General features: G+C 38.1%; 1 pseudogene; it reads right to left on the reverse strand.

Annotated features, from left to right (window-relative positions):
• Positions 1-1,369: 1,369 nt before the first annotated feature.
• LOC129401873 (protein DEK-like) lies at positions 1,370-24,448 on the reverse strand (annotated as a pseudogene).
• Positions 24,449-24,450: the final 2 nt, after the last annotated feature.

The following is a 24,450-nucleotide window of genomic DNA, read 5'->3' on the forward strand; positions in this document are numbered from 1 at the left end:
CCAGATAGCATCGATTTTGATCTATCATTCAATTCATTATTATTATAAATGTATGAAGTTTTAGTATCTATAAAATGGAAGAGTGAGTTAATTATACACTACACTGTTATTAGAATTGCTTTATTTTAGTGCCAAATAAAATTTAATCCTGCATTTTGTTATGTCTCAATTTTGTTACAAATCATCTCACTGCTAATTCCAGCTCTGTGCTTTGTATCCTGCTAAGAGGCGTAGAGGACATTCTGAGTTAGCATGCAGGTCCAGAAGTCTAGGTCTTACAAGATAGTCTGGCGAAGACAGAGTAGCATCTGCAGAAAAAGAATCAAAATCTAGCCACGTTGCACTGGATTATGTTGTAACTAAGATTAAGATGACAGCTAGTAAATCTGTAAAAATATTTAAAACAGCAAACAGAACATCTATGATTGGCATGAGATATGGTAAGATTCACAGCAGAACAAGTTAAATTAGATGAAGAGAGTTATCATAGGAACCAAGGTATAAATGACAATATATCACAAAAAACTGGTCCTAGTGGAGAGAATGCAGTTTCTGTAATCATAAATGCAGAGTTATCAATACAAAACGGTATAGTTTCTACAATAAATTCTATCATCATCACCATCAACATCATCATCATCATCATCATCATCATCTCCATTCATCCTAGCCCTGAGATTTAGAAGGCTCTCTTTACTCGTCCTTCCCAACGGTGCCGCATTGGAAGCTCTTTGAGGGAATGAGACCAAACATTGTTGCTGGTTTTGGCTTATGAATACACCATGAGGAGCTTACAAGGCTCTCCTATGTGGGCAGGAAACTCTCAGTAGCTTCCCAATTTCTCCCAGAGGGAGAAGTAGGCTATAAGCTTCCGGGAGCTTGGTTTTAAGTCTCTGGATGTTGGCCGTTGGTGGGATTACACAGCCTCGGGGCAGTCCCTGGGTGTGACTGCCTAGCTACTGGAAAATGGGAAATCTGGGCAGAAGTGGCCCAGTCCCGATCCGAGCAGGCCTCGAGGTCTCAGCCCTGGGTCACACACACCTGGGTTCCTCTGCCAGTACCTTCATGCGTGAGGCTCGTCATGCGTAGATTTATAGAATTTATAATTTTATAGAATTTATAAATTTTGGAAGATATATCATTCCAATTTTTAAAAAAACATTTCATTATTGAGTTACCAAGTGTATATCCCAATGCCATATAAACTTTGATTTACTTAATTTCAATTCTTTTATCTGGTAACTTTATTTCAAATAATATTTGTATTTAACAGTATATTTTAATTACGTATAAAACAGTAATATTATTGTCAATATGCAGAAGAAGTTGCAGTTTGTTTATTTTCTTTTTTTTATTTTTTTCATTTTTATTGACAAGGTTTATAAGGAACAAACTAGATATTTAAAATCAAAGGCCAATTCTTGTCTTATGTGGTTGTTTGATCCATTCATTAGTGTGGAGTATACCTGCTTAAAACCTTAGCAAGAAACTAGGCATAACTGAAAATACCTGTTAACAATATCATTTTTATACTTCTAAGCAGCATTTTTATTTTAAACACTTAATTGGTTTATCAAATGCCTAATTTTCTCACAAGCAGCATATTTCAAACTTTGGAGATTTAATAAACTGATTAAGGTAGTCAATTTAAAAGACAAAATTAGTCTCATTTCAGGGGTGGTCCATGTTGATTCATAGAATCCTGATTAGCCATAAATTTAAAACCCAGCAGCTCAGTCTACAAATACATTTATTTAATGTTAAAAATAATAAGACTTATTACCACTTTTTTGATAAATACTGTCAAAGAGCCTTTATTGCCTACGCATTACTTTCCAGCATTATAATTGGTATATTTATCATAATTTTATAAACGGGGTGAGGTCTCCTGTAAATATCAGCCTTTTATGTGGGCAGAAAAACTTAATAAAAATCATCTAACTTATTATAAGCCAAATGTGCTTTTACTTAATCCCACTTGTCCCCAAGTTTCTTAAGTGTTGATTCTGGTCTATTCTTATATAAAAGTTATTTACAGACACTTGCAGAGTTAACACTAAAACTACCGTTGATGACACTTTTGAGGCAAAGCAGAACTATCGGTTTTTTCCAGCTTTTTCTTGACTGAATTCTGATTCTCAATGCTCTGTTATACCACCTGGCGGAACACTGACACTTCATGGTTTATAACTGTAAAGATACCTATGAGTTTAAAAATTGATCTGCACAAAAGAAATAAAAAAACTATATACAACAAATTTGTTTTTAAAAATACAAAAATAACATCTGTCATTTCTGTCATGCTGACAATTTGACATATATACACATGCAGAAGTGAAGTTCTGATTTAATCATCTGGATAGCTAAAGCTGGTATATTTTTAATATAATGAATACACGGTCAGATGTGTATTCAAAATATTTCATATACTAAATACAGCATCTGTCTGCATGTATGATTGCTAATTAGAATAGTTTCTGGTCTACTTGATTAAAAGTATGTATTAAGCTAGTAATAAGCACACTAAAAACTACAACAGTTCAAGAATCTATAGCCTTATATAAAGAAATCCAAAATGTACAAAATACAGCTATAAAAGCAAGAAAATTACTGCCATGCAAAACTTTAAAACTTAAAACTGCATAGAAATGCAATTTGAAATAGCAAACTTAAATTTAAGCAACACTCAAGATAAAAAGGTCAGCATTAGGTTTTACGAACACAATGCTTGCAAGGACTTAGAAAAGGGATTACATTCTCTGTGCTGGTATTATAATATAAATCTGATCTTGACATTCATGGGCAGAGTCATCTGTCTCTGTCCTTTATTTCAAGAAATTAGCTCTTTAACGGTTGTTTTAATGAAATCTTTCCTTTCAGTTAAATCATAAGCAGGATAATTTTCATATACCTCTTTGCAAATCTGCTTCATTGTAACTTCTTCCAGGTTAGCATTTGCCAACAACTTCTTTACTGTTTCCTTTATCTCTTCATCTGTAGGAGGTTTCTTCAGTTTTTTAATTAAAGGTTCATCATCTGAACTATCTTCAGATTCACTTTCTTTTTTGGAACTGTTTTGATTCTTCTTGGTGGTGCTGCTATCTGCCTTTTTAACATTAGCACTTTTTGCAGACTTTTTACTTTTAGATGTGGTTTTCTACTTAGGTTTTTCCTTTTTAGATACCTTCTTTGGTGGCTCCTCTTCACTTTCTTTATCTTCATCATCTGAAGACTCTTCCTTGTTTTTCTTTTCATCTTCATCACTGCTAGACTCATCTGACAGAATTTCAGGACACTTGGTTCTCTTAGCTTTCCTTGCTACCCCAGAACGGTTTCGTTCCTTTTTGCTGCCTTTGTTGGAAGAATTTTTAGATTTTGGTAAGGGTTTGCCAGAAGACTTTGGATGCATTAAAAAATTCAAGACCCTCTTTACCAGTTCACTGTTTACACCCGGTCTCTCCAAATCAAGAACTTCACAGATACTCTTGAGCATGGCATTTCTAAATTTTTTCCACATTTCTTCCTTCTTCTTATACTGGGTACTTCCTTTTTGGAATGGAAAGCCACTAAACTGACCCACATTCTTCTTTAATGGAGACACTGTGCCTGGTCTGTTGTAAAGCAGTTTATGTAGATTTCGTAGTTCATCTATTTTCTTTTTACTGAGGAAGAAACGTATCCTTTGAATTTCGCAAAGTTTCTGTCCCTTTCCTTGTGCAATTGTAAATGGCTCTCTCTGTAAAGAAGACACTTGCATTGTCAATCTTTCCACTTTTTTCTTTTCCCGCTTGCCTTCCACAATGAGACTTTTCTCTTTTTCTTCCTCCTCGTCCTCGTCGTTGTCGTCGTCGTCCTCCTCCTCCTCCTCCTCGCTCTGCTCCCGGCGCTCGGGCATCTCGGGCTCCTGCTCGGGCACGGCCGGGGCCGGGTCGCTGTCGCCCTCCGCTGCTGCGGGCCTGCACGCGGGGACAGAGCGGGCGTCGGGGGGGGGGCGGCCGGCGGGCGGGACGCGGGTTCCCCGCCCCGGGCCGCCCTTGCCCGCCCCTGCCCTGCCCGGCCCGGCCCGCGCCGCCCGAGCTCGGGCGGGAAAACCCACAGTTTGTTTATTTTCAACCCATTTTCAGCACTGATAATTATCAGCACTGACCTATGATAACGGAGCTCAAATTATGTTGGTCTTTCAAATTGAGTTAACTTGTATTAACATATTCAAATAAGTCAAAGTAGGGGCTTTTAGGATAACATTGGTTTGTCTTTTCTCTTGCCACAGGGAGCTTACGTTTATAGGTTACACCCATCACCTAGTGCTCCTGAAACACTCCCATTTCTCTGCGTTTGTTGGAATAGAGTCATAAACATTTTAGGCTTAACATTGGTTTGTCCTTTCCCCTTGGCTTCAGGGAGTTTAAGTTTACTATGTAATGGCCATTGCAGTACACCTAAGACAGTCCCATTTCTCTGTGTTTATCTGTAACCTCTTTTGTTGTGCTCTGCTTCCCCAACCAGTCAGTCACCCGTATCCCCTAATCAGACTCTGTTAACTCATAAGGTCAGATCCTTCTAAGGACACTGGACTTGTATTTATAAGTTAAACATTGCCTTTCTCTTCTCCTTCTGTCCTTTTACTTCAGAGCAATGTTCTTATTGTATAGACACAGGAAGACAGTTAATATTATGCTTTTATAACTTGGGAGTTAACTCCAAATAATATTCATTCTTAGGAATCTGCTTTCTTGACTTAAGTCTCAGTTGCCTTACTTCCTAGCACCCCACAAGCAACGTCCCAATGAGGAACTGGATGGATCCAGGGCAAGCTGTGAGCTACCCTGGCATCGAAATGGGTCATGACAAAGTGCCATATACTTAACTGTAAGTTAAGAGCATGGTCATGGACAAATTCTGTCATAATACAAAAAGTAACAACTAGATTAGGACCTTGTTAGGGTTAGGAAAGACTAATCTTGCCTGAGCACTGTAATCTGAGCTCTATAGCAAGATGTCCCCAGGAAAGCCATCCTATAATGTAGCTTAATGTATCTCTTACTATGTCCATACAAAATCACTAATTTTATGAATGTTTATATGTTTGTTGGATTAAGAAAGGAGCAACACAGCCAGAGTGTGGGTGGGGTCATCTTGCTGAATTAGAGTTTGTCCTAGAAGAAGCTTCCCCTGAGGGAACAACTTTGCCTCTGTTGATTGTATGACCACACCTATGTGTAATTATTACCCCAACCCCTCATAATTGGGGATATAACTAAGGCTGTAAGTGTGGGTGAGGGAGGAATCAGGGAGAATTTGGGAGAATCAAGGAGAATCTAGGAGAAGTATGAAAGAGCAGGCTCTAAGAAGGGCATGAGGAGGATGCAGAAAGGAATGAATAGGAGGGATGGAGATGGGACTGGAATAAACTACGATTGATACCAACCAGCCTGGCCCTCGCTCTGTCCTTTGCCCACACATTGCCTGGGTCATTCCGGGTTGGGGAAGCAGCACGAGACCACCGAACACAGGCACACAGAGAGAGAGAGAGAGAGAGAGAGAGAGAGAGAGAGAGAGAGAGAGAGAGAGAGAGAGAGAGAGAGAGAGAGAGAGAGAGAGAGAGAGCCATCGGGCCTACAGATTTGTTTTTTGAACACACAGGGACTGGATAGATAATATGTAGAAAGGAGCTTGCCTAGCATGAGGCTGGCTCATTTTCTGTCTCTGGCACCCATATGGCCTTGTAAGCCCCCAGGTGTGGTCCCTAAGCACAGGGTGGGCAATAAGCCCTGGGAACCACAGGCTGTGGCCACAAAATAAAGCAAAACAAAAACAACAAAATAAACAAATGCACACACAAACAGAAAATGAAAGGAAACAGATCTACTAAACCTCATCAAATATTGTCTAATTTTGATTGCTATAGTCTATTATTTTAATTTCTCAAGTTATAATACATATATTCTGTTATATTTATCTATGTTTTGTGAAGCAGCAGTTTATCATTTGAGATTTTAGAACTAATATATTAAATAAATAAAATTTAGGCTCACAGCTTGTTAGTTTTTCAAAAGTAAATGTGTTTATTTATGCTACATCTATAGTATCTTTATTAACCCAAAGTTATTTATTGCCTAAAATTTAATTATACCCAAGTAAATATTTGCTAAAAATAATAAACCCAAGTAATAGTTAATAAACATTAACTATATTTAACTTCTTTATGAATTCATATGTAAGTAGCACTGTAGCACTGTCATCCTGTTGTTCATCAATTTGCTCGAGTGGGCAGCAGTAATGTCTCCATTGTAAGACTTGTTACCTTTTTTGGCATATCGAATATGCCACAGGTAGCTTGACAGGCCCTACCGTGTGGGCGAGATACTCTTGGTAGCTTGCTGGGTTATATGATAGAATTGTACCCACTCCAATTTACATTGCTATAGTTAAATATAATCATTCATGTCATCACTTGTACTGACTCAAGATATTATAACTCTAGCACTGACACCAAGAAGCATATGTTTCTCTTTAACACTAGAGTATCTTCTTCTCACACTGTTACAAAATTACTGGAAATTAGTTAGGTTCTCTATGTAATCCATGTTCTTAGAAATTTGTCTTTTGGAATACATCACAGTTTTATAAGAAGTGTGTGCAAAAGACAGAAGCAAACACAGTCAAATACTATTTATAATATTTATACTATTTAAAATATTTCTAATGTAAGTTGTCTCACATTGATGAAAGAAGCAACTTTGTCCATAATTGTGTTATACATTAATATTTTAGTTATTGTGACTAAAATATGACATTTAGGGCTGAATATTTATCTTAATTTAAAAAAATAGTGAGCTAGCTTTTGTGAAGTTCTTGAACATTCAAAATTAAATAATTTTGACTTTAGAAAGTATTGCTGCTTGATAACAAAGCCATGTTTGAAAATTGACTCTAAAATTCCTGATTAAGCAAATTATAAAATTATAATTATATAATTATGAAATCAGAGTTTTATGAAACCATGATTTTAAAAGGTGGATTTTATTTTGTTTTAGTGGTGGATTTTTGTGGGGCACACCTGGGTGTGTGTAGGGATTACTCATAGCTCTGTGCTCAGGCATGATTCCTGAATGGGCTTGAGGACCATTTCAGATGGCAGAAAACTGACCTTGATTGGCCCAGTGCAAGAAAGTGCTTATCCACTGTACTATCTCTTCAGTCCTAAAGAAAGAATCTTATATTATGATATTTTGTAAAACTTATGCACACATTCACTTATTTGCTGCAATTTACAGTAGAGTAACTTTTAATATCTTTCTTCTATAGTAATTGCTAAGGATGGAATCCTTATCTGCTTAGCAATGGGATTCTGTCCAATTAGCTTCTATAGTTCTCAAGTTCTGCATAAATATAATAAAACGTGCTTGTTTCTGTCATGATTTTTCTGAGGCTCTTTACTGGGAAAATCTCCAGCTTGGCAAGCTCAAGTAAATTTTAAAATATCCTTTCATATATCACCCAAACTTGTCCTGCTTGTGGATGGATTTGACGTTTAAGTTCAGAAGGTTGTAACTAAGCTGATTTTCTCTGCAGAAAAGTTCATTTTAGCTCAGCTGTTGCAGATACCTCTCTTTTCTCCCTCTAATTTAGTGTTTTCCATTTTTACCAGTCTGCTTCCAACTGCTCAGGCACACTGTTGAAGGACCTTGAAGAGTATCAAGGACATCATTTCTAGAGGACAAGTCCAAAGTCATTCTTCTCCCATGACATATTACATAACTTGCTTAGAAGGTTAAGCTATTATAATGTGTTTGTAATTCCTATTCTGACATGGAGTGATTGATATATTGGCTAACTTAGTTTCCTTTTGAATTTAAACTTTTAACTTATTGAATCCTTGTGATGTAACTTGTTGGGAAAATGAAAATGTCAACTTAATGAAAGAAGTTTTGTTTTTTTTTTAACCTCGATAACTGTGCTTTTATTGTAAATGCAAATTTCTGTGGTCTATAAAAAACAATCCAATTTATTCCATTTTTGCCCAACTCTGATTGTTAACACATTGCTAATCGGCATGTTCTACATCATAAAATTATATATCATACAATTATAAAATGTGAAAAGAGACTTAAAATGATATTTAATTTGATCTAGTTAAAAAATAATACCCTTCATACTTTAAAGGTTAAAAAAATCTTCCTGTAGATCTAGGTAGTTCGTGGCCAAATGACTATATATAAAATAAAATTTAAATCCTAAATCATATGTCTTTTGCACCATTTACTTAATTCTAACCCAATTATAGTCTATGTATTCTCTCGTTAACTATAAAATCAACTTCATATTATGCTCTTTGGGAGAAGGCCAAATTGAATTCTTGAGTGATCTAACTCAGATGAAGAACATGAGAAAAATAATAGGGGAATGACTAATGTCCGAAGACAGTAGAAATGAAGAGCAGAAGAACCATCCTTAGTAGGAATCTTTACACTGTGGGGGCAGGGGACAGATCAGGTAAGGAACCACTGTGAAAATAATAGAGGGAAATGTTCACAAGAAGTGGATGCTGAAAGAAGGTAAAGTGATATTCTTCACGAAACCCTGTAAGTAACAGTTTAAAAAGACTTTTTTAAAAGGTGCCTCCTATAGAAGTAGACCTGGAGGAGAGAAGGAAACTGTGGACATTGGTAGAGAGACATGGACACTGGCAAAGAAAGGTTCTTGGAAAGTTGTACAACTGAAACACAATTATGAATAACTGAAACTTTGTAGTTAATGGTGAATGAATAAAAGCTTCAATTACATATTTTAAAAAGTATAATTCCCCCACAAATTGCATTACTGAAAAACTGATCAAGAGACATTCTAAAACATAGCTGTCAATAATATTAGAGATTATAATATTTTTTCTCTTCAGAAAAATATAGTAATTGGAAGACAATTTTGTGAGCTATGGTGATTCAGATTCCACATACTAAAATACAGAACTTATGATGCTTATTGAGTAATTATGTTAATATTTCTGCGTTGTTAATTTTGTCATATCATCATTTTCTAAAAAATGACTTCTGTTACTAAACTACTTTAAAAATGTGACTATATTTTATTCATGATAGTCTGTTCTTTATAAGGATACATTCTTTTAAATAAAACATTTACTAGAAAAATTGCTTTTAAGGCATTTTCTGAGTTGAATTTAGAAGCCATGAGCAATAAGATTTCAACATTAAAAATGCATTGTATATAAATGACTTTATACTAAAATTCAACTAAAATAATTTCTAATTAAGCTATTAAAACTTAAAAATGTAAAGTAAAAGTTACAACACATGTATTCTCTATTCCTTGGTTAAATTTATTTTTTAACTCAGTTTACTTGTATTAATAAAAATATAATTGATTACATTATCACTAAATTTCCAAATTAAATCTATATGATTATATTTTTTATTGTATCATTTCAAAGCCGACTTTTGCAGTCTCAGAGCTAAGTAATCAAGTATTCAATCTTTCCTATGAAGTAAGTACTTTGGCTTTAAATAACAGACAGATCACTTGTGTATTAATCATGACTATTTATAGTTCTTTTTGCGTTTTTGAGACTTAAATCTGTAAATGAAAGCTACAGTAATTTGGCATAGAGGTCATCTTTGCCAAGAATTCAACGTCAGTTTCAAATTGCATAAATTTAGAGAATTAAAACAATTAAAGCTAAATTATGAAGTAAATAAAGGTTTAAAACTATTAAGAGGCTGGAGAGATAGTACAATGTGTGCAAGACAAAATAGCTCAAGAGTGTACTATTTCTTCTGACCAAAGATAAGTATTTTAAAACTTGTTTTAAGGAGCCAGTATTTCCCTGAATGAAATCAGGAACAGAAACTGAAAAAAATAAAACTTCAGGACAATACCTCTAGTGAATATATGTAAAAGTCTATTGAACATACCAGTAAACCATATTGGCAGGATTTTAAAAGGAGGATACACAAAAATGGATGTGAAATTAAATGTGAAATAAAAATAATTTTTTTAATTAAATCAATTAATGTGATATAATGAGACCCAAGTCACAATATTATCCCAACACTTTTCAAAAGAAGCATTTGATAGCACAGAGGGTAGGGCATTTGCCTTGCACACAGCTGACCTGGGTTCCATTCCTCCATCCCTCTCAGAGAGCCCAGCAAACTACCGAGAGTATCCCACCCGAGCGGCAGAGCATGACAAGATATGGGTGACGTATTCAATATGCCAAAACAGTAACGACTCTCACAATGGAAACATTACTAGTGCCCGCTCAAGCAAATCATGAGCAAAAGGTTGACAGTGATAGTGCTACAGTGCTATTTCAACATAGTAAAGACCACACATAAAAATTTTATAGATTTGTTAGTTTATTTGGGTTTGGGGGACACACAAAGGTTACTCCTAGTAGTGCACCCAGAAATCACTCCAGGTGGGGTTCATGGGACAGTATGGGATGTGGTGATCTAGTATGGGTTGACAACATGCAGGGCAATCAGTCTAGTAGTTTTACTATCGCTTTAGCCCCCTCAAAGTTCATGGTTTTGAAATACGTTGAAAACTGCAATGTATTCTTAAAACAAAACTGAAAATGTTTCTTCTAAGATTGGATTTAAGGCAAGGATAATCTACGGCAAGTATTCTTCTAGTTAGAAAAATTAGACAAATAATAGAGAAAAACAGACATTAAGGTGAGAAAAAAGTATAGCAGTTTCGTTTCTTTTTTCCACAGGCAACTTTAAAACTTAGAAACTTATAAAAACTTAAGATTCTAAAAATTTTTGAATAAATTTGGATTATTTCAACAATGTTGTAAAATATATACAGTGTAAATGTATAAAATAAATTGAATTTCCATTAAATAAAAAACATCTGCAAGAATAAATTAAACAAGCAATCCCTTTGACCAATAAGAAAAATCTGCATGTTTAAAGCTGATATATTTTTTTTAATTGATGAAATAAAGAGTGTGCTGGCAAATAAAAGTGCATTTGTACTCAAGGCTTAGATATTTAATTTTCCTTATGTCCAGAAACCCAAAGTAGTCTGTATATTCAGTATGATATCCATAAATTTCCAATGGCAGTTTTATATAAATAAAAGTAATAATGCTAAAATTAATGTAAAATAAAAGTAACCTGCATCAAGCCACCAAACCAGCAAATTTTCCTAGGTAGACAAAACTATGCTAAAATCTCTGGATTTCTCAGAATTGAGGAGGGAAGATTCCCCTCCCTTTCTGATAGGCCCAGCAGCTTCTATATCCAACATATTAATGGTCCAGCTTTATAGTTGCTGGAGTTCACAGTAGCATTTCACAGTTCTGCCAACCCAGTAGGAGCACAGAACTAGTGGTGTTCAGGGATCCCTCAGAGGGATCAATCCTGGTGGGCTCAGGAGACCATATGAGTTTCCAAGTGTCAAATACCTGGAGGCTGCACACAGGGCAAAAGCCCTACCTGCTATACTATTGCTTTGGCCCTAAATGTTCAATTTGTATGTATAACCTTTGGTTACTGGTTCATTGCTCATTACGTAATTCTTAGTTGTATTAAGTATTACAAAAAAAGCAATTGATAGAAAATTTTATGTAGTTATGTAATGGTATCACATACCTGGATTTAAAACTTATTATAAAGATATGAATGACAAATTTTTCTAGTTCTAACATTCTTTATTTTATGATATTTTTGGTTAAATATTTTATTTTGAACAACTAATTTTATGTGTAAATGTTTTAGTGTAAGAAAAAATAAGAATTATATAAAACATATTAAATGTTTATTTACACATATTAACCATGTTATTTTTCTAAAATAGTATACTTGAAATATTTTCAAATTATAGTATAAACTAATACAATTTTAAACTATAATTTCAAATATAAGTGATAGCTTAACTATTCATCCAGGACTTCCTAAAATTAGGAAATTTAACAACCAAGAGGAAAACAGCCAAGTGCTCGGGCAAGAGATTCTCTTCGTTGCTCTCTTTCGGGAGCTTGGTTTTAAACTGGATGTTAGCTGTTGGTGGGATTACATGGTGCCAGGGCAGTCCCTGGGTGTGACTGCTGAGCTACTGGAAAATAGGAAATCTGGGCAGAAAAGGCCCAGTCCCTGCCCCAGCAGAGCTTCTGAGGCTGGAACTAACCACAAGTGTCTGTGGGGCTGAGGGTAGGTAAGATAGATCAGAGACCAGTATGACAATAGTAGCTGGGAATGATCACACTGGACAAGCTGGACAAGATCTGAGTGTTAAAAGTAGGTCAAGGGACATTCTTGGTAACTTTCAGAATCAATGTTGCAAACCACAAGGGCCAAAAGGAGAGAGGGGCATGGGGGGTGAGAAAAAAAGAGCCTGCCATAGAAGCAGGCAGGGAGGAAGTAGGGTTTGGGGGTGATGGGAGGGAGCCTGTGGACACTGGTGCTGGGAAATATGCTCTAGTGGAGGGATGGGTTGAAACACTGCATGATTAAAGTTTGATCATGAACAGCTTTGTAAGGGTCTCTCACAGCGATTCAATAAAAAAGTAAAAATAAAAATTATAGAAGACATTGCAAAATGAGATATTGCTTAGTGACTTATGTCAAAGATAAATTAAAAAGAAGCTATAGATTTAGATTGCAAATTTTTTAACAAAAGTTGTCTGATAAGAAAGACAGTAAGTCAATGAGAAAAACTTCTGCATGTGTAAAGATTTAATAACACATTGGAAAGACTGCTTAGACCCTATTTCTTTTTTTAAACGTGGACATAGTAAAACGAAGAGTAAACTCCAAATTAAGATAAATAGAAACAATTAATTCACATTTACTTAACCATTAAAATTCTTTTTATAGCACATTAAACTATTAAATAAATATTAGTAATTCCTCTTTATTCTTTTTTTACTACTTGCGTTCTCAGATGATCTCAATTGATATAAAATTTTTGTTTTTCCTCGTGTCACTTCACCCTTCTAATCCTTCTAAACTTTAACTCCTTTTCTTTCAATAATCATTTCATTTTTCAGAAGTTCTGATGTTTTTATTCACAGAGAGTCTCTTACCCGCATGCCTGGCTCTCTTCCCTGGGGCCCCTCAGAGGGGATGGACTCCAGCTTCCCTCACCACCCAGAGTAGAGCTCCCGGTGGACGAAGACCACCGGAACCTAGCTGTAGCCATGCTCAAGGCCCCTCTCCACACATTCAGACAAGCCTGACGCATGAAGGTACCGGCAGAGGAACTCAGGTATGTGTAATCCCATCAATGGCCAACATCCAGAGACTTAAAAGCAAACTCCCAGAAGATATCTTATAACCTACTTTTCCTTCTGGGAGAAACTCGCAAGCTAATGAGAGCTTCCTGCCCACATGGGATAGCCTCGCAAGCTTCCCATGGTGTATCTATATGCCAAAGCCATTAACCAGCTGAATCTCATTCCTCTGACCCGGAAAGAGCCTCCAATGCAGCATTGTTGTGAAGGCCAAGAAGAGAGAGGCTTCTAAAATCTCAGGGATAGGACGAATGGAGAGGTTACTGAGACCGCTCGAGCAACTCAATGATCAATGGGATTTCATGATTGTGATTCACTTTTTATTAAAGAACTGTGATTTACAAAGTTGTTTATAGTTGAGTTTTAGACATACAATATTGCAGCACCAATCCTACCACCAGTGTCAACTTCCCTCCACCATGCCCCTCTCATATCTCTATCAACCCCTCCAGCCTGCCCTCTTGAAAGTCACCCTTCTAAGTTCAGTTGTTCAAGTCTGGGTCAAGTTTGGATTATTCAATTTTGAACTTTAAAATATTGCATTTTCTGATACCACATATAAGTGATATAATCTTGTGCTCACCCTTCTTCTCTACATACTTTATTTAACATGATGTCCTCCAGTTCCATCCATGTCATCACAAATCGCATGATTTTATCATTTTTTACAGCTGTATAGTATTCCATTATATTTGTGTGTGTGTGTGTGTGTGTGTATGTGTGTGTATGTATCACATTTTCATGATCAACTTATCTGTTTTTGGATATCTGGGTTGATTCTAAATCTTAGATGTTGTATGTTGCATGAACATTCGTGCAGTCAGAGGCACTGAGACAAGGAACTCGGAAGAAATGTATTTCATGGAGAGTCTAGGTTCTCTCTGACTCTAAGACAAAGGTAGAGAGCACTGTAATCTCCTTTTATTGATCATGGAAACTCTTAAGGGTACAATACAGTCACCAATTAAGGGCGCAATACAGTCACCAAAGGAGTTAAGGGAAGATCATGCAAAGTTCTTCTGCATACAGGAAAACAAACAATGTAGGATCTACATACTCACAACAAAACAGGCTTAGTACCAAAATCTGCATACTGACAATAGGCTTAAGGAGAATCTGGGATCTGTGAGAAAAGACTGACAATTGTTATAATTTAGGAAATTATTTACTAAGGCAGCCAAAAGAATATGTTCAACCTCATCCAAACCACTGGGCTCATCCTGGTAACTCAAGTCCAGCCCCAGCAGTTGTACTGAGTGCTGCTGTAATGAATAACGGCATGCACACATTCTTTCGAGTGGATTTATTTTCTGTGCTGAGGATGGATACCCAAAAATGGAATTGTTAGGTCACAGGGAAGCTTAACTCTGTGTTTGCTGAGTAGCTCTCATACATTGGGGTTGGACCATAAAACATAAAACATCCCCACCAGTAGTGAATTAGGGTTTCTTTTTTATCACATTTCCACAGAGATTATTCCCAGTATTTTTCATGTCTGCCATTCTTCCTGGCATAAGGTGATATTTCATTGTGGAGTGATAACACAGCGGTTGGGCTTTCACCTTTCACGTGGCCGACCTGAGTTCGATTCCTCTGTCCCTCTCAGAGATACCGGCAAGCTACCAAGAGTATCCAGCACGCGAGGCAGAGCCTGACAAGCTACCCTTGGCGTATTGGATATGCCAAAAACAGTAATGATGTAAGTGGGCCCCACGGGTGACTTCCGTGAAGCAGAGAGGAGAAAGACGTCACTTTCTCCCCAGCTGCCTCTACCACCAAGGGACCCAGAGTTACTGGGTTCTTGTCTTTGCTCGCGGAAAGGAATTTCAGGAGTAGACAAGCAGTGAAGTAACAGATTTTATTTAGAGGTTTCTGAGGGGAGGAGGAAGGGATAAGTGGAAAAGAAAAAACAGTAGGAGTAACGTGCTCAAGAGAGAACGCGGGCTTCTCCAAGGGTGGAGGAAGCTCTACACACATCCTAGCACTGGACACGAAAGTATGAGAGTACGCATCTCAAGGGGGGAGATGTGGGCGACACATGTGCTTGGGCACCACATGTGCTTGGGCACCACATGTGCTTGGCCATGAGGGCACAAGCAGCACAGGGGCTAAGGCAGCATATGCGCACACTTCCTTTGTTCAAGGTGTCTTTTATAGGGTTTCTTCAACCTGCCCCCAAGTGGGGCTTCTTTCCAGGTAAAAGTTCGTTGCTAAGGTTATGAGGGAGGTTGGGAGTGGTGATGGCCTTCTTTGGGGAACCTCCTGGGGAGGGGCCCATTATCCTCAGGATCTGCTGATGGTTTTCTCCAGGTCTTTTGTTTTCTTGAATCTGCAAGTCTTAAGAGTCTCCTTCCCAGAGACTGTTAAATCTCAATTTTCATTGCCAAGGGCCTTTCCCTATCTACCTGCCTATCACTTTATACATCCAGGTCTGATTTTAAGATCTTTAATCCACTTTGAATTCACTTTGCTGTAAGGTGTGAGATACCGACCCAGCTTTATTTTTTTGCATATGGTTATCCTATGCAAAAAAACATATTTCATATTCAATACCATATGTTGAAAATATGTTGAAAAGACTATCTTTTTTCCATTTCATTCTCTTAGCTCCTTTGTTAAGAATTAGCTGACAGTTACTTCATAGAAATTCATTTTCAGGGGGCTGGAGTGATAGCACAGCGGGTAGGGCATTTGCCTTGCACGCAGCCGACCTAGACCTAGGTTCAATTCCCAGCATCCCATATGGTTCTCTGTAAAAAACTAAAGCACGCCATTGGGCGTGTGCACTCTCAGGCTCTCCGGGTGGCTCTGTCTCACCTCCTGTGTTCGGTGCTCTGGAATCGCTGTGTATGGCTCTCGGTCAAGGGCAGGTGATGGAAGGAAGAAGGCCAAACTGGTTGCTCGATCAGTTTACTTCATTCTCTCTCTCTGCTTCTCTCCCGGCTCTGGATCTCTCTCTGGATCTCTGGATCTACTGCAGCCCCCCTTGCCATCTCTCTCCTCCCTTTCCCTCTCTAGCCCTTGCCCCTAGGTTACACACTGCCAGGTAGCAAAATCAACATAAGAAAGCCCTTCCTGAGGGCTGTCAGGTTCAAAGGGAACACTGCCTAAGGGCATTCCAAAGCCCTTCCTTACTGTTACAGTGTTTTTTCTCCTTTCTTTAGTCCAAACATCTTAATACTAGTTATTTTTTGTATGGGCATAGCAAGAGATATATTGAGGCTTACAAGGCAGCTCTCCTGGCAACATCTTGCCACAGACTCAGACTACAGCACACAGGCCAGATTAATCATTCCTAACCCTAGGAGGGTCCAAATCTAGTTATCACTGTTTGGATCATGACAGCATTTGTCCATGACCAAGCTCTTAACTTATAGTTAAGCATTAGGCACTTTGACCAGGCCCATCTTGATGCCAGGGTAGCACACATCTCACCGCTTGCCCTGTGTTCCTCTCGTCCCTCGGCGGGACCCTGCTTTTGGGGGTGCTAGGAAGTAAGGGGAGCTGAGGCTTAGGTTGAGAGAACAGATGTCCAGGAGGAAAATATCATGTAGAGTCAAATTGACTCCCAGGTTACAAAAGCATGGCATTTGCTAAGTCTTCCTTTGTCAATACAAAAAGGACATGGCTCTGAATAAACTATGCAAAGGACTCAAGGAGAAGAGGAAAACAATATTTACAAATCAACAGAACACTAAGAAAGAAGCTACAAATAAACAAAGAGGAATGGGAGCACTGTGACAGGAGTAACCCAATAAACCTAAACTACCTGAGGCTATGTAATCCTCCAGTTCTCCTGAGCACCACCAGGAATAATTTCTAAGTGCAAAGCCAGGAGTAACCTTTGTGCATTGCCGGGTGTGATCCAAAAAGCCAAAAAAAATAAAAAGAAAATAAAAGAAAAAGAAATTCCTTTTCAGCATTGTGTATTAATGTGGTAAAAAAACTATTTCATTAGTACAAAATATAAAAAAAGGGTGGAAATGAGGCAAAATATATTAAAAAGAAAAATGTAAAATGTTAGTACAACCACAAAGCAAAATGGGCATAATCCATTTAGTATTTTATAAAAATGGTTTATGATTGGTTACCACATAACTAAAAATAAAGCTGACAGATGTGGATTTGAATATCAACTGTTCTATTATAAGGGCCTAATTTTTAGGTGGCTTAAAACAGCATACTTTGACATGTCCCTGATTTGTTAATATAATCTCTGTGAAAGTAATGCTAAATTCCAGTAATATATTAAGGAAACCAACAAATTATCAAATTCCTGGGCAGTATCAGGATATTTTCTTTTTATATGAAAAGCAGTTAACTAAAATGTATTTTAAATGACATTTTCATCACTATTAAAATGACATTTTAGGTTATAATAGTTGAATAAATCAGTACCTATGAAGGTGAGGGCTGGAAAAGTTTGTTTAAGCTATTCTGTAACGTGGACACCTACATTCTTCTCATCTAATGCAGGATTTATTAATGAATTAATTTGATTACTACATTGTATGAGCTAGTCTCTGCCACAAAGATTTTTAGCAAACTGAGGTTCTCAAGAAGGTTTTGCTATTCAGAGGAAAAGGATAATTCAGACAGTGATAGTTGGAAATGATCACTCTGGATAAGAACTGTATGCTGAAAGCAGATAACGGAACAAACACAATAACCTCCCAATATCTGTATTGTGAACCATAATATCCAAAAGGAGAGAGAGTGAGAGAAAGAAGAAAAGTTCCTGTCATAGAAACAAGCTTGGAGAGTGAAGTGGCAGGTGGCAGGAGGTGACCTCCATTCACATCTTTCTCCCAAAAATAGAGAAAAAATAATTTCAGGAGAAGGCAGTTAGGGAAACACAATAGATTTATTAAAATAAAGTGAAAAAATATTTTCTTTTATAACTAAAAATGTTCCAGTATGCATACAAACTTCTCAAGAGCGTAAAGAGGGCATCTAAAATTATGAACAAAATATAATCTATCTAAACTAGGGACGCAGGCAGCTCTAGAACACAGTGTTTAGTAAGAGGAATAAATTGACCACCTAGATTAGGGGTGCAAGTATCTCTCAAAATGAAGTGCTTCAGTTTGCTTTTAGAATTTGTATAATGTCATTTCCAAGCAACCTTTTTTCAACTCTTCGTGCAGATAAAATTATTGCTGTGGCACAGTCAAGGAAAAGTATTCTGGTGGCATCTACACTTAATGAATTTTTATTCCTGCTGAATTGTTTTTGAAGTGATCTTGGGCCTCTAACTGACTAATTAGTATACTAATTCCTTCTTGGTACAAATCTTGCTTTTTAAAATTTTTCCTAACTTTTCCTTGTTTATGGTTTCCTTAAATTCACTGCTAAGGGCCCTTTCTGAGGTAACTCTGCCTCAAGTGTGCATTTTTCAGTTATGGTAAACAGGAAGAAGTGTATGCTTGACTTAAGGAGGAGAATGGGCACTGGTGGAGGGATATAAACCAAATGTAAACATGAAAGTTCACAAGTTTGTAACTGTACCTCATGGTGATTCACTAATTTTTTTTTTTTTTTTTTTTTTACAAAAGGCTCAATTGTATCGCATCCACTGGCTAGTATTGTTTTAGGAAAACTTGTTGGGACTGGACTGAGTCATCAGGGCGAGCCCATGTAGACTGTACTGTAAAATGGAGAGGAACATAGGGACCCATGAAAATGGGCGAGATTTCTCATGTGTCCTGACTATTTTGGATGAAGCTGAACATTTCGTCCCTTCAAGCTGCCTTCAGAAAATAATTTTGGTATATTGGAAGCGGCAGGCAGTTTTCCTTGTCTCACAGAAGCCTGACTGGTCTTTGACTGCAGATCTCAGGTGCTAGCAAGGCCTGACCTTTGACATTGTAGATTCCAGGCTCTGGGCCAGCCTAGTCTTTGGGATGTAGATTTCAGGTGCTGCTGAGTTTTGTAACTGAAATGTAGATTTCATTTGGCAGCCCAGCCTTGTCTTTGGGACGTAAATCCAAGTGCTTATAGCCCAAGAAAGATTTCAGTTTTGGTTTTATATCTCCTTTCTGAAGGCCAAAATTACTGGCCTGCAGATGCAAGGAAACAATGGATATTCTACTGCCTCAATGTTCTTTCTGTAACGTCTTTTGATGCCTTTGGTCACTGTTTTGCTCCCTTTAGAGGTACCATGATAAATAAAAGGAGATCATGGGGCTCTCTACCTTTGTCTAAGAGTCAGAGAGAACCTAGACCCTCAATTACATACATTTCTTCCACGTTCCTTGTCTCAGCTCCTCCGACTGCAGAAACATTCACGCAACCAAAACTCCTCTGAGGACTAAAGCTGTTAGCCTTATTTCAGGAAATAGGCTCTTGACTTTACCACAGAAAATAACAAGATTGACTCAGAGAATGAAGTATGGAAAGCAGAAGTTTACTAAAAATGCTTGTATACATGAAGAAAGTCAGTGCAAACATGCTTTCAGGAGAATAGTTGCATTCTTCACAAGTTTCTAGGTTGTCTACGTATGGGAATGGAGTAAATTTTTAAAGACTAGAGTACTATAGTAGTGTTTCAGGAGGGCTGGATTGATAGCACATCCGGTAGGACGTTTGTCTTGCATGCAGCCGACCCAGGTTTTATTTCCAACATCCTATATGGTCCCCTGAGCACTGCCAGGAGTAATTCCTGAGTGCAGAGCCAGGAGTAACCCCTGAGCATTGATGGGTGTGGCCCAAAATGAAAAAAAGAAAAAACAGTTTCAGAGAATGAGTTTTTTTTTTTGAGTGGGGGTGGGTATTCTTAGGGTGAAAGCATTACCCAGATTCCAACCATATTCAGGAGGTAAAGTCAGATATTCTTAGTAATTATGCTGTTCTCAAGGCCCCTCTCCACACACTTGGATGAGCCTCACGCATGAAGGAACCAGCAGAGGAACCCAGGTGTGTGGAACCTGGAGCTGAGATCTCGAAGCCTACTGGGATGGGGAGTGGACCTCTTCCACCCAGATCCCCCATTTTCCAGTAGCTAGGCAGTCACACCCACAAACTGCCCTGGGAGACGTGTAATCCTATGAAAGGCCAACATCCAGAGACTGTAAAACCAAGCCCCCAGAAGCCTGATTTTCCCTCTCAGAGAACTTGGGAAGCTACCGAGAGTTTCCTGCCCACACAGGAGAGCCTGGCAAGCTTCCTATGGCGTATTCATATTCCAAATACAGTAACAATGATGGGTCTTATTCTCCTGACCCTGAAAGACCCTATAATGCAGTACCATTGGGAAGGGCAAGAAAAGAGAGGCTGCTAAAATCTCAGGGCTAGGATGAATGGAGATGTTACTGGGCCCACTCAAGCAAACTGACAATCAACCGGATGATAGTGATAGTGATAGTGAATTATACTGTTATAGCAGCATAATTGTGTGTCAGTTTTTTAACATAAATGTTTCCATCTTTTATTCCAAGCATTAGAATCTCATTAATTCTATTGGCAGAAACACCTCAGGCTTCCAAGATTTGTCCATGGACTTGTAAGAAAAACCTGATGAGGACAGAAGAGTTAGTATGGTGGGTAGGACACTGTCTTGCATATGGTAGAACCAGGTTTGATACCAACATCCCATATGGTTCCCCTAATAGTACCAGGAGTAATTCCTGACTGCAGAACGAGGTGAAACCCCTGGCATCCATAGATGTGGCTCTAAAACAAACAAAAACCCCCAAAACTGGATGAAAGACAGGAACTGATCAAAGAAGCAAATAAGGAAGTAAGTCTCACATGTTAAAGGACAGGTTACAATAGTTTTGTTCTTCAATTAAGCATATAGATGTTTGCTTAAGGGTAAAAGTATTTTGTAAATAAACCTTATGATGTCTACATCACATTTTTCCATGAGATGCAATTTTTTTCTGATTTATTTCCTGTCTTGTTCATTTGACTACTACGTTTACACTGACTGTTCACCTGTCTCAGTGCTGCCTTAGATTATCCTCTAAGTGTATTGCCTTGCACTGACTATTCTCCTGTTTGAGTACTCTTCTTTTATAACTTTTAATAGTATCATCTTTTTCTGTAAATGACTTCACTTCCTTTGTCAGCTTGATTCCTAAATACTTCACAATTTTTAGAAACAATTGCAATTAAAAATATATTTATTATTTGAGCTTGATTGTATACAGAAACTCAATAGACTTGTGTATTGATGTTGTAGGATGCTACTTTAATATGTAGGGTTATAATTTTTGAAACTTTTTCAGGAGTTTTTGAGATTTACTATGTATATTATCACATCTGAAAACAGTGATAGTTTAACATATTTTCTAATGTAAATAACATTAATATATTTCTCTCTCCTATTTTCCCTGGTTAGCATTTTCAATACAATGGTTGGATCATAGTAGTGAAACTAGAAATTCTAACCCTATGACTGATCTGAAAAGAAAAACTTCAGTTTTATGATATTGTGTTTTTATGCTTTTATGTTATCTGTAGGTTTGTTATGTATGACTTCAAAAATATTGAAGTAAATTTCTTTTTCCCCTCTTTTTTTTGCAACACTTTCTTTTTCAATTATGAATGAGTCTGAACTCTTTTCCAAAGAGTTTATTGATAAGATCAATTGATTTTATCTTTCCTTTTATTGTGGTATATTATATTAGTTTACCTGTGAATGATAACACTGTAGCACTGTCATTCCTTTGTTCATCGATTTGCTCAGGCGGGCACCAGTAATGTCTCCTTTGTGAGACTTGTTACTGTTTTTGGCATATCACATGGCATATGCCAGGCTGTGCCATGTGGGCGGGATACTCTTGGTAGCTTGCCAGGTTCTCTGAGAGGGATGGAAAAATAGAACCCGGGTTGGCCTTGTTGAAGGCAAATGCCCTATCTGCTGTGCTGTATCTCCAGTCCCTGTGAATGGTAAGCTGTAATATCTGAAAAGAAATTTCACTTGTTCATAGTATGATAACTTTTTATTTTAGATTTTTTTTCTTTTTTGGGTCACACCCAGCGTTGCACAGAGGTTACTCCTGGCTCTGCACTCAGTAATTACTCCTGGTGGTGCTCAGGGGACCATATGGGATGCTGGGAATCGAACCCGGGCCAGCCACGTGCAAGGCAAGCGCCCTACCCACTGTGCTATCACTCCAGCCCCTATTTTAGGTTTACACTTTATTTAAACACTGTGGTTTACAAATTTGGTCATGATGTATTTGTTAGCAGGTATTCAATAATCTAAGCCCAATCCTCCCACCACTATGACCTTTCCTCTACCATTGACTCCATTTTCCCAATCACCCCTTAAGCCTGCCTTCATAACAGGCTCAATTATTTATTTTATCATGTTCATTGTAACCATTAACAGCTGATGGAATTGTCAAAAAATACTTCAGTAAATTAAAATATGTTAAAATAATTTTATCTTATTATGGAGGCATTAAGTCCAATTCTGGTGGTTTACTGAGCTATTGATTTTAATTGAGCCTTTAATGCTAATGCTTTTGTTAACCAAATTTAGTTGACTTTAGGATAACATTGGTCTGTCCTTTCTGCTTGCCACAGGAAGCTTAGGTTTATTGGGTTACTCCTATCACAGTGCTCCCAGTTCTCTGTGTTTGTTTATTTGTAACTTCTTTCTTTATGCTCTGTTGATTTGTAAATATTGTTTTCCTCTTCTTCTTGAGTCCTTTGCATAGTTAATTCAGAGCAATGTCCTTTTTGCATGGGTGCAAGAAGACAGTTAATGCTATGCTTTTGTAACTTGGGAGTTAACGCACTCTCAATGATATTTACCTTCTGGGCATCTGTTCTCTTGACTTAAGCTTCAGTTGTCCTTACTTCCTAGCACCCCCAAAAGCAGGATCCTAATGAGGGACTGTATGGATCCAGGGCAAGCAGTGAGGTATGTGCTACACTGGCGTTGAGATGGGCCTGGCCGAAATGCTTGATACTTAACTATAAGTTAAGAGCTTGGTCATGGACAAATGCTGTCATGCTCCAAAAATCAATAACTAGATTCGGACCCTGCAAGGGCTAGGAATGATTAATCCAGCCTAAGCACTGTAGTCTGAGTTCATGATGAGATGTTCGGGGGGGAAGGGTGCCCTACAAGTCTCACTGTATCTTGTACTGTATCCATACAAAAATAACTAACATTAAGATGCTAATTAAGATGATCATGGAAGAGCCTGGCAAGCTCCACGTGGCGTATTCAATATGTCAAAATACAGTAACAATAACAGGTCTCATTGCCCTGATCCTGAAGAGATCCTCCAATCGCTGGGAAAAACAAGTAAGGAGAGGTTGCTAAAATCTCAGGGCTGGGAAGAATGGAGATGCTACTGGTGCCTGCTCGAGTAAATTGATGAACAATGGGATGACAGTAATACAATGAATTAAGAAGCTAGGGGAAAAGGAATACGCCTAGGTAGTGTTTCAACCCTGCAGCCTGATGGGCAGTCAGGAAGGGCTTTGGAATACCTGTAGGTGGCATTTCAGTTCTTGAGCCTGGATGGGCAGTCAGGAAAGGCCTTCTTATGTTGATTTTGCTACCAGAGTGGGTATAATGTGGGACCAGAGGGCAAGGGGTGAAGAGACAGTTGGGGAGAGGCAGTAAAAGGAGTCTGGGAGTCATAGGGGGAGAAGCTGTCGGCCAGAGTCAGAGAGAGAATCTAGAGAGTGTGGATCGAGGAATGAGGGGCTAGGAAGGAAGTGTGTGTGAGATGGGAGAGACGAGAGATGGAATAAACGGCAACTAATCATCAACCAGCTTGGTCCTCATTCTTCCTTCGACTGCCCATCGCCAACAGCCGTCCCGATCCAGTACATACACAGTGGCTTGAGAGCACCGAATGTGGGCGGTAGGAGAGAGCCGCCTGGAGTGCCAGTCAACACACATCCTTCTGTGTGCGTATTTTTTACAGTTGACTTCTATGTCACATCCCTATTCTCCTGGGATGTTAGTTCTATAGTTTGGAGATGTATGGCCACCCTTGTTGCCAAACACTCCAGAAAATCCAGAATATTTAACTGGGGAATGAGCTTACGTGGCATCAGTGGAGGAATGTGGGTATGGCTGACAGGCTTCCAGAAGTAAGGTTGGGGAGGGAGATTGCTCATCCCGACACTGAGAAAATCCAGAGTTTTGCTATACATGAAATTGTTGGCAGCTTTATGGAGTTCAGTAATGAGGAGGTGGAGTCCAACTGTAGGCATGT

Source organism: Sorex araneus, chromosome 2 (genome assembly GCF_027595985.1).
Source record: "Sorex araneus isolate mSorAra2 chromosome 2, mSorAra2.pri, whole genome shotgun sequence".
NCBI classification, from domain to species: domain Eukaryota; kingdom Metazoa; phylum Chordata; class Mammalia; order Eulipotyphla; family Soricidae; genus Sorex; species Sorex araneus.